Raw genomic sequence first — 12,939 nt, 5'->3', positions numbered from 1 at the left:
ATGCTGCTAATACAGAGATCTGCAAATCCCAGGGTGTGATTCCACATATGCTGCACTTTTTCAAACACGCTGCACACATTTACAGTTATAAAAATTACTTTCGAGGAGCAATAAACTCCCAGGTTATTTTTCAAACGATATGAAATAACCCTCTATCCCTAAATTAAGCTAACAAGTCAGGAATAGCAGCTCAGAAAGGGAACAAGGGTTGCCTACAAGAATGAGAGGAGGAATCTTCTGAAGATAGTTCAAAGCTTAAAATTCTCATTTCATCTCGGCAAGGACAGCAACTGCTGCAGCTACTCCAAGGCAGCCTTCAGAGAACAGCCCAGCCATCCTCATAAGGAGTCACAGTTCAAAACTGAATGAAGATTTCAATTTCCAGGGTTCTGATGCAAAACCAGTAAAAAGCAGACTTCTGATAAGTCAGTTAATTCTGTGTTACACCAAAACTTGTCTATGTTGTAGAAACAGACTTAAACCAAATCTAAAGTTATAAATGAAAGTATCCCATAAGAAGAACAAACAAAAAAACTTTAGCCTATGTGCAAGTATTGCTCTACACCCAGGCCTCAAAAGGAAAAACAAATTACTAACGAAACGTAGGTACACAAATTTAACTTCCTCTGGCTAGGCTCGATCTAAACACAACGGAAACAGTCTTACAGGTCTCCTACTTGATACATACTCTTAACTCCTCGATTTAAAGCAATGCAAACCAAAAGCACTTTTTCAAGAGTTTAAGATAATTTTATCTACAGTAATTTCAGATATTAGTTTAATATCTTAGTGCTCTTACTTATCAATTGCTGCTCCCACTCAGTATTTCCCTAGCCTGCCATTTCACCTGCACGGCACCAGAGAAACATTTGGAAACGCAGTAAACATGCAGAATGTTAAATGCATTTAAGAGACTGTCTGAACCGCAAATGAATTACTAAACATCTCAATGACACTGATCCCCTAGCAGATTTTTATGCAGCATCTGCACTTCAAGAACATAACACCCTTCAGTTTAATGAAACAACGCATTTTCCCCCTTCTCTTCAAACCTCTGCAAATGCCATGCACGTGTGGAGTACTCTCAGCTTAGCAAATACCTCACAGTTAACATTTTTGAAGACCATAGCAACAGAGAAATTAGAGCTTTTGAAAATGAACCGTTAAGTGTTTTCATGAATTTACAGAGCACCTTCTGAGCATCAGGGAAAGCTCACAGGGAAAGTCCTAAACTTGCTTATTTGAAGCTTAAGTAAACAGGCAGCAGAGAAACTGACACCAAAGACTAACTGCAGACTGGACAACGAGACATTCATTCAATCCCATGTAAATTATTATTCACAGTGGGGTACACCAGGAAAGAGTTCAAATAAGAGATGAATTTTATATTTGATTAAAGGAAAAGGGAATAACGAAGGAATAGAAAAGAGAAATACGCAAGGTAATATTTGCAGCAGTAATCGGCATGGAACTACGATGGCTTTTGTCTAGAAGGAATCTTAACTAGGAACCAAAGTAACGAGGCAGATAACAGAAAAAAGGGATACGTTGATGAGAACAAAGACATGCGGGCAGATGAAAAAATCAGGAGGATTTAGACATAGTTTGGACGTGAAGATTTAAAGAGAAGTCACCATCATAAGGATAGCTGGATCACAGGTCTGACTGACACACAGAACAGCAGCACAGCCAACGGCTATTGCAAACAAGCTAATGAGAAACGTCTGAAAGCAGACACTACTACGAGGTATCCTCTGAACTTGCTGAGTGTGAACTACAGATAGACATCTACACGATGCCAAGGAGAGAGAAAGACTGAACCTTTCAGTGATGTGGAGAAAAGTCTGGCATTTGAATTCATATGCCTGGTGAAATTACAGAGATAAGGCTGGAGGGAGAGAAGTGGATTAATAAGCAAAGCCCATTGTAACAACAAAAACGTGAGACAAGAATGACAGGAGACTCAAGAAACTATCAAGAGTGAAGATGAAAGTGAAGTAAGCATAGATAAACAGAAGCATAGGGAAAACAAGATTAACTGAAGAGCACTGACAGATAGTCAAAAGCACCTGACTTCTGGGAAGATGCAGGCAAAGTACGTACTGGTCAGATATCATACCCCAAAGTCACTAAAGAGAGGTGTTTCAGTTCATTTCAATGGAACAAAGCAAAAGTGAAGAGGGAATCCAGACACGACTTACCAGAACAATTAGTAAGGCTGCAGAGGAAAGGAACGTAAAGTAAAAATCTGATGCAAACCAAGTCAAGAGCGTTTTTCAGACAGGAGAAAGCAAAGCATATTTGTGTTGTAAATGAAAAAAATGCTAAGCACACCGTATTCAATGTATGTCCTCAAAAGCTGCAACGTGTTTAAATTCCTTCAACTGCACCTACATCACAGCCTCTATTTGTGGATACATAAATCCTGTGTTGAGATAGATACCCATATGAAACATTAACTGTTAAGTGTTCAGTTCAGATTGTGATAACCATGTAGCACTGATCACCTTTCTGCATTTATGACAGACAGGCTTTCATAGTGAGTTCAGGCTACTTGGCCAATGGAACCATCAAAATACTACCTTTTTTTTTTTTTTTTTAATAAAGTCTTTCCTCAGTACCTTGTTTTTTTACCATGCTTGTTTTATATGTGAAAAGTGTGTTTGAACAGGCAAACCTCCAAACAGAAACAACTTAATGATTTGACTTATCACATATAAAAATAAAGCTTAAAGCAAATCTTTGGCATTTAACCTTGTGTTGTTGTTTTCTGTTGCATAAATCCTCTTTAACACGGAAACATTCTAAAAAGACAGCTCTTAGCAACAGTACTTGAAGAAAAATCTAACAAAAGTAAGAATTTAAAGGTGGAAAAGTCTAACCTGACCATGTCTTGCTTCGAAAAGATCATTCAGTCCATCATGTAATAATTTCTGATGCAAAAACCGTATGCAACATCTAAATATAATAAAAGGACCTGAAGAGAAGCTACCTTTTACAATAGAAAACGTAGCTAAGAACAAATCAACCTTCTCAGTGTCTCCAAATTGTGTCAGTTACCAAAGTTATATATATTTAAACAAGAATTTCCTGTCGCTTTAAAATATGCTTCTTGAGTTAACACACCCAAAAGGTCTATACCAACTATTTACTACCATGTCTTAGCTACCAGCCATATTTTATACCACTAGACTGTCAGATTCACACCTTTCAGCACCAGTTCTGGGTGCTCACCACTTGCAGAACTAGCCTAATTCCTACACGAAGATGGGTGTAAAAGCGAGGTGGCAGCGCCCACGGTACCGAGTCCTTCCCAAGCAGAGGTAAGGTGTGCTAGCAGCACAGCATCCTACACCAGACCACCCGGCCCCCGTTCCCCACAGCACAGTGGGGGTACTGGTGGTTCTGCAGCAAGGGTTTCATCCCAGAGGTTTGCTTCAAAAACTGAAAAAAAAAAAAAAAAAAAAAAACAATGCAAATGTACAGCACAGACACTGCCAAGTTCTACCAGGAGTCTAACAGACCAGGTCTGTCTTTTATGTATGATTTAAGGCAGTTTTTGAAAACGCAGCCTGACCCCAAATATCAGGATTGTAACTGCTGTATCAACCAGAACAAACAGAAATGTAAGGGATTTAAGCAAAGCACGATCTACATCAGAAATGTGTGTAACTATTTCTTACAAGTAGGCAGATGGGAAAAACACAAATAAAGAACAAGAATTCTGTAGAAAAGCCCTAAAAATATTATGTATGAAGGTAGGAAGAGAAGATTACTGCCAGATTTTACACAGTTCTAGATCTATGGGTTCTTAATATCACCATCTGCAAACAGAATGTTACTCCCTACCTGCAGCTTGTTCCCCTGTGAGGAACGTTCCTTAAACAACTGCCTAAACTCTACGAAAATCTAATCAGAAAAGTTATGCTCCAGGAGGAACTCTGCAGCTCTAGATCAGTTGTTTGTCTTTGGTTTAATTAAAAAATTCCCATCGTTTCTTATTCCTGATAATCCTGCAGAGCAACAGAGTGAAAGGAAAGTGAGCTGGCTTCACGGCTTCTCTGTCAGTAGAAATGGTTGTTAGGCTCCCATTCACTGCACTTGCAGAAAAGAGGTGCACTGGTGTCACATGCTGTCAGTTTGACTCAGAAACTTAATTACTTCTGATTACATCTGGGAAACACAAACCCAGCTTGACTGCAGAGACTGAAATTGCACTGCTAAAGACTAAAACATATACGTATGTACAAATGGAACATGCTAGATGCAGAATCCAAAGCTTTAACAGCCCCCTTGGGGCTCGTTCTCGAAGACTTTCACCACAGGACCCCTTCCTGCTGGTGGGACGCCAGAGGCTTGCCCTACGAGCACAAAACCCGCTCTGCTGAGGCCAAGGTGTAAGATGGCAGTCCTAGCGCTCCCTCACCGGCCCTACCGCTCCCAAGCGAGCTCCCCGCCGGGACCCGGGCCCGGCACGCTTCCCCCCAGCCACCTTCAGCATCTCCCCCTGCAACCTGCGCGGCGGCCGCTCCGCCGAGCGGGGCTCTGCGGCTCCCCAGGCCGGCCCGAGGCGAGCGGCCCCGCGCCGGGGGAACGCCCGGGCCCGCGGCAGGACACAGCCGACCCCGGCCGGGGACCAGGCCCGGGCGAGCCGCGGCCCCCCGGGCAGCCCGACGGCGGCAGGGCGCCTCGCCTCTCCTCTCCTCCTCCCCGCCCGGCCGCCCAGGCGGCAGCGCCGCGACCGCTCCTAAAAAGCCCCGCGGCGGCGGCTGGGGCTGAGGCGGCTCCGCCAACGGCCGCGGCGCGCAGAGCCCGGGGGTGACCCGGCTGCTCCGCCGCGGGGCCCCGGCCCTGCCCCGGGGAAAGCCCCGCGGCGCGGGGAGCGGGACGGGGCTTCCCCTCCCCGCCCGTCAGCGCCCCGGGGGCACCTGCCCGGCTCCATTCGCCCCCTCACTCACCAGTGTGCTCCCGGCCGGGCGGCTGCGGCGAGCGGCGGCGACAGCGTGGCTGCGGGGCGGCCGGCGAGCGGCTCGCTGCAGCGGCCGGGCCGGGCGGCCACGGAGCGGGCGGGGGCGGCGGGCAGCGCCTTCACTGCCCGCCCGGGGCCGGGGCCGGGGCGGCGGGGCCGGGAGCGGAGCGGAGCGGGCGCGGCGAGCCCCGGCGCCGCTGGCCCCGGCGCCGCTCGCTGCACGGGCCCGGGGAGGAATCCCAGGAATGATGGAATCCTGCTCCTAGCAGGTGGGGACGGCGGGGCGGCCCCATTGGCCGCGGCCGGCTATGAGGTCAGCATAATTAGGGTAATGAGCCGCTGACGTCACGGCCTCGCAGGTAGGCAGAGCGCGGCGCGGAGGAAGCGGGAGCCGCGCCGAGGCTGGCCCCGCCCGCAGCACCGCCGCCGCCGCGGGGGAGGAAGAGGAGGAGGAGGGACCGGGACGGGACGGGGCAGCGGCGCCCTCCCCTCCCCGCCGGGCCCGGCCCCGCAGCTCCCGCAGGCGGCGCTGGGCAGCGCGGGGGCACCGGGCCGGGCCCCGGGGGAAGCGCGGAGGGAAGGGGCAGGGCCGTGGAAGTAAAGCGCGAGGAGAGCCGCGGGGGAACAGGAGGCGGCGGGGAGCGGGCAGAAGGCGGCTCTTCAGCGTCTGCCTGCTCCCAGCCGCACCCTCACAGAGCTTTTCGAAAGCCAAGGGAAAAGAACAAAAAGTTTCTCTTAAGAACAAACCGGTTTTAAGAACAGGATTATACCACATGAGCTTGGAATCAAAATGCATTATCATTTTATCATGGCCTAACAGCCACATAGATAAATAAAATACAATGAAAAGCCAGGTCTTCAGCTCCTATGGTAACACCACGAGTAGGATTGAGGATGAAGGAGGTTGTGTCCCCATATTTGATATGAAGATGTTTGGGCTGAAGAGGTCCAGCCCAAGTAACACAGGCCCTCGAGGCTGGGTAACTGCATGAGGCAGCACCACGCTCAGACCCAGCACTGCCCGGGCACCACCCAGCCTCTGCCCTTCCCAGTGACCTGCAGCAGTGTTCATTCCTAACTCCAAATTTTCAAGACTCAAGCAGTTCAGGAGCACAGCATCGTAAATATTTTTGCCTGTTTTCAGTCATTTCATGAAATTAAGCAAACAGACTCGTACAGGATCAAAGCGAGCATAAGCTTTTCACACTAATTAAGATCTCGCATGATAAAACAACAACAAAGAGATAAGAAAGTCCCCAGAAGATATTCTACCAGAGCCATGCAGGCTACAGGTGAAATCCAGACCACTTGCCTTCTGACCCAACCATAGTTTTTGCGGGAGCAAGACGCTGCAGTATCTCCACATTATACCGAGGTGCTCTGAAGAAGCTGGCAGTGCTGTTCTCTGCAGCAGGCCTTTTAGCTTGCACGAGTTGCAGGGAGGGAGGAGGTACAGAAAAGCACCGTACTCCTGCTGTGTTGCCCATTGTGAACATCAGCCATCCTCCAAAGAATTAGGTCTATTAATGCTAGATTCTCACCTTCACAATGCCGGAAGGAACTGAGGTTTCTTCACATGGCTCTTACAGCCCATGGCAAAGGGAAAGGCAAGGACAAATCAACCCAAGCCCACCACAGGATGAGTTCCAGCTGCAGATTTGTGGTGGGACCTGAGAAGAACACAGGAGAGCAGAAATACAAAACGTCTCTATACAATCCTGTTCGTGCTATCTTACTCAGCTCCTCCTCCCTTCTCTCAGCGTGACAAACACTTGTGCTAATACATGCATAAATATATAAATGGCAGCACAGCTGTACTTCTTCACTGAAGGAAAAAAGTACTAAGACACACCAAAGTTTATTTTAGATCCTGAAACTGGGATTTATGTCTGAAGGAGTGGAGGGAGCACAGCTCCCACATTTACACAGCGAGGCAGCCAAAGCAGAAGGCCAGCCAAGCGGTGTGGGGAGGCTGCATGGAGGGGAACAGGCAGAGGTGAATCCCCACACCCTGTGTCTCGATTCCCTGAAGGATTCAGAGTCCACGACAGGTCTGTGGTCTCCAATTCTAATTTTAAAATCTATCAAAATCATGCAAGAATAACTGATATTGAAGTATTTTTCATATCCTTGCAAGGACAGGTCATGCAATCTCAGGGCCATCCAAAGGCAGCCAGAAATGCATTCCAAACGCTAAATGAAATCCAGACTCAGACTCAACACACTTAGTGTATCTAACAGAATGGCTTCAGTTGCTAAAAAAAGTGAAAGGCAAAATGCCTAACAATATCATCATATACATTATTTTATACATTTCTTAAACTCTTAATCTACTGTATTTATAACAATATAGGGAAACAGTGTTTTTATTTTTTTTTTAAGTTGATATTTTGTTAATGGACTGGAAAATATTTTCTTTACCAGGAAGAACAGGAGTTTGATGATCTAATTTCTGGAAAAATGGTACTCAAGATAGCAATGTGTAAAATTATTAGAGAAAACACTAAACAAGAAAAACACTTTGAAGTAGGGAAAACAAAACCACAGGCACTGAGCAAAGATCTGAAATAGACATTAAGTATCATGAGGATGAATTGCTGTAGACTAATTACAAACCTTTTTAATATGTATCTTCAAGAAAAAAAGTTTGCTGCTCCTGTTTACAACTGCTGAAGGGAAAGAGGTAGGCAGGGTTTCTTTGTTTAAAGAGACAGGGCTCCTGGGATGAGAAGCAGCATTAAAAAGTAGAGGTCAAAACAGCTTTTGATCTTTTGGAAATGCTATAACAGCTCCCAGCAAAAGTTTTAGAATGGGATGGATAACTATTAAACCTCTAAGAAGTCTGAGCTTTCTGGGAAAGATGACCCTATGCATTTCCATACAAACACTGCTAGTATAGATGGGTTCCACACTGAAGGTAAGCATCAGCATTTGTTGGTGGGGAAAAAAAAAAAAAAAAAGCAAATTGTCAAATGCTGGAAATCACCAAAAAAAATAATCTTAACAGCTATCAAGCCATAAAAAAACCTTGTTGAAGCTGCTGAACACAACACATGCTAATGCTTAGCCAAGCTGTTTAAAAGGCAAATTCACAGATTAGTAGATCAAAAACAATCTCGTTTGATGAACCATATTTTGGCTTGCTTGGGTGTTACAATTTGTTTTTCATTTTGCACATACTTTACAAGTGAATGGTATCAAAGGCTCTTTGCTGACTCAGATGCCAACAAAAAAAACATACTTTGCTGAAACCAAAACTGACCGAGATAGCTGCGGGTTTGCACCTGAACTAAAACAAAAAGACTTCAGTCCAAATTTAGGCAGCCAGGTAGAGAGTGTAAGGTGTGACTCAAATCCTCAAACAGGCTCCAGTTGAACAAACACCTGTTCCACATGTATATTAATCACTGAAAAGTGATAACTGGGGGGGGGAGAGCATGTGAAGTTCCAGTAAAATGATACCCAGTACTCTTTCTCCACTCCATGAAGTATAACCAATGGAAGACTTACCACTGCCTGACGGAGCTAGGACAGCGACCAAGGACTGCAAGCTGCCAGCTGAGGTGTGATGCACATCTGCAGGCTGGGAAGAACCAGCAGCCACGAATACAGAACTGATTCCAAAGCTATGAATGTGCATTCCGGCACGGCAGTGTCCCCTAGGCTTCCTGCTGTGGAGGACACTTATCAACCAAGGATTTGCTACGCAGAACTTGTGTAACATCTCACAGGCCCTGAGCCCACCGCATGTAGAATCAGCTCCGTTTCACAGAAAATACACACACACTTCATGAGCAACGCAACCTGCTAGCTAACTTCTAGGTACATTTTGAGAACTTTCTTTGAGCAGTTACATTGTTAAGTATCTTGAGGGTTTATTATTATTATTATTATTATTTTATTTTAAGATCAAGTATGGAAAGAACCTGAAACCAGAGTGGGGAAAAAAAAGTATTACATCAAGCCTAGTTGCAGTCAATAGGGAGATTTGATGTCCTAGTTCTGCAGACCTTACTCTGCCAATAATCTTGTAATTATTGTTGAGATTAAGCCTGACATCTGTTCCATGACCAACTAAGAAAATATTTCCACTATAATAACAGTTGGTCAAAAATGCCTTGGGCAAGCATCTCCCTACATATGGGCCACAGCAGCAATATGCCCTACTATTGTGAACAACATCAGTGTCAACTAGATAGGGACACTCAATGTGGAGTGAGGCTCAGACCTGTTTTGCTATTCTATTTTCAAGTGATTTCAGCTCTTAAGACTAGCAGCAGGGGGCACATGTTGCGTTGCATCAATTACCAGTACAACTCTAAAGGTACAAAGAGATGGTGCTTTTTTCTTTAGATGTCCACAGAATGCAGTAATTTTCCAGCTGGTATTCACTGCATGTGAAAGAGGAATTACCTTCATTCTTCCAGTTTCTTGCTGCAATTTCACTTTTTTTGTTGTTGTTGCCTTTCTTTTTTCTCCTTCAAACAGCAGCAATACAGATACTTTTGTAACAACACAGAAAGACACAAAGTTATCTTAAGTCCGAAGAGAAATGTGAGATATATTAATAGAAACTATGTACAAAGATGATTAAGTTTGTGCCACAAAGCGCACACTTCTTGGAAAGCTGTAACAAAACATAGAGAGATATATATTGCAGGCTTAATAAAGTATGTCATTACTTCAAAACATCTGCCAGTACAGTTACAATGCATAGCTCCATCTATTCACATCTTTTAATAAAATGTTAATTTTACAAATGAAAATAGCTTTTAAAATCATCTCAAAATACATTTATCAAAAACAAATTACATAGCCTCACAAGCAAACATTTTTTTCTTCAATGCTAATACTGCTAAACTGAATCTAAAACTCTTCCCTGTAAAAGTCTGGATTTGTTTGCACCGCACCTCAAAGCTACCTTATATAAAAACACATCCAGATCCAAAACAATGTACCATGTAAGTCACTTTAAATTTTTTTGAAGATAGTTTATTATTTCATTAAACCATAATGTGTTCAATAGCAGTAATTCCAGACAGACAAGTTGATCCAAACTGTAAGTTGATGGAGTTGGTTATTTATTACCTGCTTCAAGACAAAGCTTGCCCTCTTCATAATTGTCTGCCCCGTCATCCAAGGGAAGATTAAAAGAGACAGTATAATTTCAGCTGGAGCAGGGTCATAACAGCAGCATAATCTTCAAGCAAACAGTAAGATACTTTCAGAGATGAACAGAAATATGAGCACCACTAACTCTTGTTTCAGAACATTTAACCACAGGTACTTTTGTGTGCTTTGTTCTAGAGAAGAAGAAGATTCTACCCTATAGTGATTCCCATAAGGTGAAGGAAGAAGAGATAGCTAGGCAGAAATAGGAGTGTCAGATTAGCAAATTAAAGCACCCTTCAGAATTAACCTACTGGTTTTAATTTGTAAAAGTTTATTGTTAAAGTTCATTAACACCAATAAAATGACCACAACTGCAAAACTTTGAATGACAAACTGAGCATAAAAGAAAGTTCAGTGTAATCAGTGATGCACAGATGTAGTTAAATATTCAGAATAATCCGTTGCATATTTTTCCCGATTCTACTCCTTGTGCAGAGAACACATTCATGTAATAGATTTACCTTCCTACTAGGTTTCTGCCCTAACTTTCACATAGGAAAGAAGAAATTTTAGTGTAACTGGGATCATTAAAATAATGAACAGGTTGCATTTCATGATTAGATGCAAAATTACTTTAAGAGTTTACATACTAACTCACTGTAAACTACGTAATTCACATATATTTCAAAGCTGTAAGAAAAAGTTATTTAGTCACCGGGATTGTTTCTAAACCAGACACCAGTAGTAAGTCAACAGACAAAAGTAAAATGCCTGCCTAAATGAACATCAAAAGACTGTGTCTGTCTAAAGCTCTTTTGACCCCACCTACCCTGAAAACTATCAACTCTAAATACTTTACGGAATCACACCTGAGGAATCAAGTTTAGTCACATTTGTTGAATGAGACTTCCTGCGCCAACTTTCATACTGTTGCTCTGTGCCAACCTTAATAGTTTACTGTCTGGTCTTGGTGATTACTGAGGACTTGAAATTCTTCCTGACCAGCAAATTCTAGACTAAGATCACTTATCCCATCAGAGCAATTAGGCTTTCTCTTCAGGCTTACAGATGTGCCCTTATCACTGTGATTTCAGTGCAGCTTCCAGAAGGATGCAGCTGACCTCAGCACAGCTCTCTGGGCTTACCAGGGACAGGGCTGGCAGGTACCACTTGGGCAGCTGTGCTAATACAAGTGGAACATCAGACGTTGTTTTTATTTTAACCATAAACTCAGGAAAATAGAAGGGTTTGGGATCCTAGTTTTTGTTTGTTTTTAATTCTTTTTCAAAATGGTTTACACTCATTTTCAAATTGCAAAGATTCCTGCTGAAATTACTTACAAAAAAAGCTAGGCAAGGAACACAGATGAATTATTTAAACAATTAAACCAAGAATGCATGGTCAGAGTTAGCTATGAGTGTGCAGAACATGCAAAGTCTCCTAATTTAGGATGTATACCTCAATGCCAGACTTGAGAGGCAATGAAAGGAAAGATCTAGATAGTCAAGACTTCAGTACGAAAATAGTTCGGTTTTAAAAGGCCTTGCCTCAGACTGTAATGCCAAAGCACTGCAACAAGGTCATGAGACAGACACTGGTAGGCTGCTTTACTCAGCTCTTCCCCCAATCCTGCACCACTTCTCAAGGCATTCAAAGAAGCTACTAACTTCTTGGCTCCCACTCATCTTTACAGGGAGTGAGCCAGACACTTCATCACTGCATAAAAGCAAGATAATTTGAGGATGGCAACATTAAGGAAAAAACCACACACACACGCAGAATGCCTTCTTCTCATGTTTCACTACTAATTTTAAAATAGGAGATTTGGAAAAACTTTGGCAGGAGGCAGAGATTAAAAAAATCCACTCTGTGGGAACACAAGCTTTTAAATTTACCAAGTATACCATAGAGCTAGAAAGACTCCATGTGAGAGAAGTAATAAAAATGAATTCAATACAGCTAAAATAAGACATTCAACTAAACTATTTACTTAGCTTGTTTAATAGAACAGATTTCTTAAACATCAGGCTCAGGACTTTCAAAGAAGGCCTCATGATACAGCAAAGGTACATGAAGCTACCAGAAGATAGAGTTATATCCAAATTATTTATTTATTTATATATTTTTAAGACAATCCCTTATGGTTGCAACTGCTAACAAATCAAATTCTATTCAAATTTAAAAGCAGGAAGAACCCTCTAAAACCATTACATTTGCACAAAGTTTCAAACATCAGAGTATCGGTCTCTGCTGCTGCATGACCTTCATTTTCTCAGAACATGCTTGATTGTCAAAATAGTTACCCACCACGGATAAAAAGGTTTTGGTGGAATGCTGGATTCTGAAGGTAAAAATGACACCTACGTTCTTAGACTAGACTTAAACATGTAATAAATACATGTTTTCATATGAACAATTTCAGAATGTATAGTCTGAAGCTTCACGGTCATATACTAAAATTTGTGAAATTAGACATTAAAAAACTGATCAAGTCTAAATAAGATGTTAAAACATGCAGGAGTAAAATGCTTACAGCCTCTTTCCTAAAGTAGCCATTAAGTTCAGGATCAGTTAACAACAGTCTCTAGATAAAAATCTAAAGCACACAGGTAAATAAGGTCACTCGACACTCTGCTTTCATAAAATTTTGCAGAGAGCAGCTGTTTACTCAAACCAAAAAACATACTAGAAAATAGCCACACAAAGGTAATATCTCTCCCTCCTGCGGTACATAATACAAAGGCAATTGTCTACACATTCAGAATATACGTTCAGCAGAAGTGACCTTGAAAATGAAGAATGTTTTGTCCTCTGTGAACACCTTACCCATTAAAAACCATCAGACACACACACTGACC

At 43.0% G+C, this 12,939-nt stretch overlaps 1 protein-coding gene across 1 annotated transcript in view; it reads right to left on the bottom strand.

The window, feature by feature from the left end:
• The window catches only part of VGLL4 (vestigial like family member 4), a 91,898-nt gene extending 86,804 nt beyond the window's left edge, over positions 1-5,094 (bottom strand). The window contains exon 1 of the mRNA XM_040569052.1: positions 4,959-5,094. The gene's annotated coding sequence lies outside the window, so the exon portion shown is untranslated. The remainder of the gene's footprint in view (positions 1-4,958) is intronic.
• Positions 5,095-12,939: the final 7,845 nt, after the last annotated feature.

Source organism: Cygnus olor, chromosome 10 (genome assembly GCF_009769625.2).
Source record: "Cygnus olor isolate bCygOlo1 chromosome 10, bCygOlo1.pri.v2, whole genome shotgun sequence".
NCBI lineage: Eukaryota > Metazoa > Chordata > Aves > Anseriformes > Anatidae > Cygnus > Cygnus olor.
This window is presented reverse-complemented; position numbering and strand designations above follow the sequence as displayed.